We start from the raw sequence: 6,801 nt of genomic DNA on the forward strand, positions 1-6,801 counted from the left end.
CCAAGTGTTCCCTTTCAACCACAAGAGGGCAATGTTCACACTTGCGCGCACCAAAATGGAAAATTGTAGCCGTAAAACCATCGACACATTCTGCAATAAGGCACTCGGGCAAATGTAGACCAGGATCCAACAAGCTGTCCAGCACATTCTTGGCTTCTCATCCATAAGAAGCCAATACAACACCAGAACAAAAAATATGGCAATCACCTGGAATGGCTGAAATGGTTTATTTTTTGACACAATTTGAGCCAAAAAACTGGTTTCAAGCACCACAATGACTTTTTTTTTTTTTTCTGTAGAGGAGAAATAATTACTCTGTTTTCTTTTAGTACACAGCTGTTGTTATTACCATGCATGATATATATTGAATCCGGAGCCATTTTTCTTGAGTCTGTGAACTGCGAGTGCTGATTTCCCCTGCTGCCTGTATAGCTTCGGTTCATAATGAAAAATCATTTTAAAAAGGAAGGGCAGGAAGCATTTTAACATTTTTCCACAGCTGTGCTTTCAGATGCCCTACACGGTGTGACAACAACCCCAAAGGAGACTTGACGCTCGGCCCAGTGATCTTGGTCAGGTGCCCAGGCTGCTGTCACCCAAGACAGTAAGTAGGTCTACCTTCCTTTCTCCAAAGCAATTAGCCTGCACATCTCCAGTGGGCCATGCTGGGAGTGTAGCTCGAGCCAGCTCCTTTCCAGCTGCTTCCTTCCCAAGGCCATTCTCTGAAAAGCCACAGAAAGGCAGCGGGCGCCGTGCATTCAGCGACTTGTTTGCAATCCACCTTTCTGCCAATGCATTCAAAGCCATTGACGGTGGACAATAATAGCTGCGCGTTGAATAGATACAATGCCGAGGAGGAAATGGTTGGGAAGGAAGAGGAAAGAAGCTAACTACAGGTGTCATGGCCACTGCAGCCGATGTCTGAGGCAGTGCCTCCAACTTTTCTTCCTCCTGGAGCACAACGCATGCCATGCCTGGGCCAATGCTCACAAATTTGTTCCTCCCCCCTCCATCTCTTGGTGCTCAAAGCACACTGTAACTGAGGAGGCCCCTAGGAGGCTCTCGGCTCCATCCAACCTCCCCCGCTAACAGCTTTACCCCAAACTCACCAGGGCCAGCCCATTCATGAAGCCAGATGAGAGCGCAGTCCTATGCTTGTCTACTCAGAAAGAAGTCCCCTTGTCTCTAGTGAAGCTTACTCGCAGGAAAGCGTTCATAGGATGGCAGCCAGAAGCAGTTGCCTCAAGCAGCTGATTGTCTGGTGCACCCACTTCCATCTACCCACCTGCCACCTCTGCTGCTGCTCCTCCTCCCCAGACTGGAAAAGAAAGAAGGGGACAGAAGAGAAAGTGAGGAAGAGAGGAGAGGCAAGTGGTGGGCTAGAGTGCTGGAGGACACTCTAGCCCACCATTCTTCTCCTTTCCACTCTTCCTCTTTTGTTTTGTCTTCTTTTTCTTTTCCATACAGAGAGTGAGCGGAGTAGAGGTTGGCACATCACCGGGTCATGGCAGGGTAGCCTTTGGCATGCTGCCAAGGGTACCATGAAGTCCAGGGCCTGCCCTCATTCCATTTCCTGCCTTCAGCTGTGGTGGCTTCTCTGGCTCCACTGCTTTGCCACTGCCGTGCTTATGCTCCTCTCTGGCCACCCTGTTGCTGCCATACTGGCTCCTGCAAAGGCAGGGCAGGGACTTGGAAAAGAAGGCAGAGGAGCTGTGAAACCTCATGCACAACGGCAGCCTGCCGAAGACCTGGCCAGCTATGTAGGCCGAGCCACACCTTCACCGCCCAACAAATATAAAGTCTCTTGAGATGCTGAGGCTCGGCAAAGGCGATCCTGGCGCAACTTGGCGGCTGGGATTGGGATTCTGGTCAGGAAGGAATGGAATGCGAATGGGTTTCAGAAGACGGTTTCTAGTGGGGAGGGGGCTGGGGACAGTCATGCCTCTTCCCAAGACAAAATTAAGCAGAATGCATTATGGAAACGAGTTTGTCAAGTTGCAGACAAAATAATGCCAAGTAAGAGAAACACATTCGCTTGATTGGCAGGGTGTATTTGGGTTGCATAATTTGCTGTTATTATTTTGCAGCGCCATCCCCATTCGTGGGACTTGGCAGAGCTAAAAATACAGCCTGGAAAGAGATATAAAAGAGACGACGGAGGCGTGGAAGGAGAATGGATGCGGCACAAGCCTGGGGAAGAAGATGTGGTTGTTGGTCCTGTACGCTTCCATAGACTTACTTGCAGTATAGAATGGAGACCTGAGGGATTGGGCCCAAGACTTAATGGGAAAGGTGGCATTTATGGAGGGATTTAAAGGAAACAGGGGACGTGGCACCATAGATGTATTGTGCAGGTTGATGAGCAGCTGGAAACTAGCTCAGAGTAAGGGAATAGATTTCCCCTTACCCTATGTCGAATCCTAGCCATCCCTATGGGGCTACTAGGATCTGTGCCAACTATTTAGCGGGCGCAAATCCTAGCACTCTGTGTAAGGCAGCAGGGTTTGGGATTGGGGATTAGGATTCAGTGTGGGCTGCTGCTGATGATCCCATCCTCCTCCTGGTTTCCCATCCCACCCACCCTCACCCCTAAACACCCCCTCCTCATCCCTGGAATGCCCTCTCATCACCCTATCCTACCTTACCTGTGACAGCCAGCGCAGGGTCCAGATTCAGCCCGGGGGAGCCGGCATGGGCGTCTACACCAGCCCAGCCAACTCCTGAGTCGGGGCAAGAATCAGGAGCTGACACAGGGGACCAGCACCTCTAAGATTGCAGAACACTTGCAGATGTCTGAGGGTGGTGCTGATGGATGAGTGAAGGTCACAGACAGGGATGCGTTGGGGCATGAGAGGAGACAACTAAGGAGGGACAGATTTAGTTTTCCTTACTGCAGAATTTGGATTCAACAGAATTTCAATGTCAAGTCAAGTCAAGTCAACCTTTATTAGGCATAAACATTTGGTAGGTGAAGACTCTGTACGGAAACCGTAGAGAGAATATAAACCTAAGTAGTACACAAGTATATGTATATGTGCACACCTACGTGTACACACAGATACAAATGTACAATACATTTTACATACAAACATGTATTATTTAAAAAAACAAAACAATCAGTTTCTCTGCAGATATTGCCAAAGATGTGATGTACTCAGTGATTACTTGCTACAGAAAGCTTGGCTCGTTTCAAATTACTCAAATTTAGGAACTGTGCGACTGAGAGGGTTGTATGCTCTACATCACCTGCTAGAAGGAATTGAATTATAGCTTTCTCAGAATGTCCTGTTTTAGCATGGAGCAAAGGAGAGAGAAATTGCTGTCTTGGTGCATGACATCTGGGACAGTGCAACATAAAGTGTGTGGATGATTCTACTAGAAGAATTTCAATGTTTCTGATCCAGACTTCTCATATGAAAATGTCACCCCTATTCTGACTCTGCGGGTGTGATTCCGCTCTGTCCTAGGCTCTAGCCACAGTCTGAAGCCCATCAGGCACCACCAGCGCTAAAACAGCATTGGAAGAGCCCGGTCAGTGCAGTGGCATGAGTAGGATTTGTGCCACGCAGTAGAAGAGCTCATTGTGTTACCCCCATGATGGACCTCCTCCCGCACCAGACCATACAGAATGAATTACAATTTTTTGCTGGCATCCTTCCGTCTCGGAAGACTATGGTGTCACGCTCTGAATGGTGGTTCTGGAACAGAGTGTCCTCTCCAGTGCGCGAAGCCTGGGTAAAGTAGGTATGGAGGATAGACTGTGACCCATGCAGCAAATCCCCCCTCTCCACGTCGCTGAAATGGTCCAATGGAAAGGCAATATGGTTGATTCCAGCGGCGTCACGGGAGTTGCCAGAACGTGACTGTGTTCAGCCATGAACTGCCTCAGGGACTCCGGCTCCGGATTTTGCCTCGAGGTTGACTCCTGAAGCCTTTTCCATAACTGGATGTAGCCACAAGGCAGTGGAGGTTTGGGATCAGAGTTTTCCTTCTCTCAGATGAGCTGCCTTCCCAGGCTGACGAGTCCCATCTACCCGGTGGCTGTTTACAATATCATAAACACAACCTAAAAGCTGTGGCGTCCCTAGGGTTGGTGTCAATCCCATTAACTTTATTTTAATATATACATAATATTAATCCATGGAAATGAGAGCTGACTCATACTGGCATCTTGTCGGTTCCCTGAATGCGTCACAATAACACCTCATTGGCTCTCAGAACAATTACGGCCCAATCCTAACTTGCACTGGAACAGGCAAGCCGGCAGGACTGTGCTGTATCCAGTGCAAGTTTTGGACTGTCTGAGGTTCGGTCCGAGGAAAGGGGAAACTTTCCCCCTTACCTTGGGGACAGCCGCAGCAGCCTCAATGGGTCTACCTGGATCTGCACCACCTAAAGAGGTAGAGAAAATCCAATCAGCTCGGGACTGCCCGGGTCACCCGGAAACAGGGCTAGGATCCTGCATAACTGCCAGATTCTGGCCCTGACTCCTGCTCCACGCCTGCCTGTCCGCCCCTGGGATACAATTGTGGTTTGTTGCATTGCGTTCTGCTGTAAAGGATGCATCAAATGATATGTAACATGTTGGGATTATTTGAAAGTTCTGCGATTTTCACAATTTTGGCAGTAGTGGTGTCACCCCCCCTTCCCGGTGCAGTCCGCACCCACTACATTCCTCTAATGATGCCACTGGGTCAGTGTTTGTGTGGGTCAATATTACATGTGCAACTCTGAGTATAATAATGGCAGAAAGGCAAAGTCATTTGATAATACACAACAGAGCAGTTCTTTTGGACTAAAATGGGAAGGTGAGGAGAGATTCTGTAATGTAATGTCACATCTCAGAAATGTTCTCTGTGTTGCCTCTTGTCAATACTTTGAAGAAGACGCGGGGTCAGTTTTTCAGTCCACCTCCAGCTTCTCCATGCATTGACAAGTAGGTATTTTATGCACAGGTCTGATTGCAATTACCGGGTGACAGCGCACAGGGTGATCAAAGATGTTTGCATACACCTAGCCAGTAAAGCCATATGCAAATGTCATCATGCGGTGTTGCATACAGAAAAATCAACAGCTTCTGAGAAAGATTCCAATCCCCCTGAAGAAGAAAGAGGAAAAAAAAGGTATGCTTGGGTGGGAGAATTGTGGAGCAGACCATGGTTACGTAATGCTGGTGTATGGCAGGGGCCAAGAATCAGGGAATGCCCAGTTAGAACCTTGCCTAACCAGGTGGTCTGAATAAAAGCCATTCTCCATTTCAGTTCCACCTCTAAAATACAAGGCTAATAACACGGAGAGCTCAATCCCATGCATATCTGCTCAGAGGTAAGTCCCATTAGAGTCAATGGAGCTTACTCTCAGAAAAGAGTGGCTAGGATTGTAGCCTGATCTACCCTGCAGGGTAGTCAAAAGGAGTGTACTGAGATTATCTATCACACATGCTTTGAATGCTTGAACGTACTTTCTTCTGTGACTCTTCTGGCTATGAGGATACAAGAGTTCTGTAAAACTTTTCACAGAATGCAACAGGCAGCCCAGTCCTAACTAGTGCTGGCGCAGCGGGGCCACATGGCCTGATCTTCCACAGTTCTGCTCTCCCTTGCCCCCAAACGCCACCCGCAGCCTCCGTTCCACCCTCTCCCAGCCCTTACACTGGTCAGCGCTTCTCTTACTTCAGCCGATGGCCAAGGGTCTTCCCACAGGTGCTGCTGGTTCCCGAGGAGTCGTAATTTTTTTTAAGGCACAGTTGTGACACTCTAGGCCAGCGCAGCTGCTGCTGTACTAACAGAGCCAGCGGTTAGGATTGCGCCGTCAATCTGCAATCCTATGAACATTTCCCAGGGGGGGAGGGGAGTCCCATTGAGTACAGTGGGCCTTATGTCCAAGCAATGACGCAGAGCAGTGGTTCTCAAATCGTTTTGCGCTCGGACGCACTTTTCAGAATAGCAATCTGTTATGACCCACTGGAAGTTACACCATTAACCTGGAAGTAATGTCATGGCTGGAAGTCCCATTGTCAAGCAGGCAAATTTTTGACACCGTCAGATGACAAAATCTAATCAATTAAGTTAGTAAGTAAACTAAAAGTTTACAATAAGAACAAGTTTGAAAATTTATTTAAAATGAAGAGCCCTCCTAACCCTCCCAAGCAGTTGCTAATCTGTTAAAAAAAATGGTCCAAACATCCCAAATCCTATCTGCACTTATCCGGGAGTAAGCCCCATTGACTATCAGTGTTAAAAGTACATATATAGTAGCCTGTTCAAAGTACAGACCTGTAACATTTCCCCAGATGCAGTCACATGCCCTGGTAGCATCAAGTCTAAGATATTAAAAATAAAATGCACGTTGAAATGAAATAGGCTGAAATTGGTTCATGACCCACTTAGGGCACAATCCTAACCGGGTCTGCTCAGAAGTAAGTCCTATTTTGTTCAATGGGGCTTACTCTCAGGAATCGGCCTTTTCAGCCACACTAGATGCTGTTCCAGAACAACCATCCAGAGCGTGATACCATAGTCTTTCGAGACTGAAGGTTGCCAACAGGACTCTCAGGAAAGTGTGAGTTAGAATTGAAGCCTTAGTGGGTCCTGACCCACTGTTTGAGAAACACTGATAAAGGATTTTCACGTATAGAAAATGGGAGGTTCTTTTCAACTCTAATACCAACATCTGTCCTGGGGTCAGATTTTTGCATCCGAGCAAAGGGAAGGATTGTGTTACTGAGACTGCAACACCAAAGAGTTAAAGCGGGCCCTTTGCTTTGCAGTTCACTTGTGTACCTCCATGCCTATATTATTC

This window comes from Tiliqua scincoides, chromosome 8 (assembly GCF_035046505.1).
Source record: "Tiliqua scincoides isolate rTilSci1 chromosome 8, rTilSci1.hap2, whole genome shotgun sequence".
Lineage (NCBI taxonomy): Eukaryota > Metazoa > Chordata > Lepidosauria > Squamata > Scincidae > Tiliqua > Tiliqua scincoides.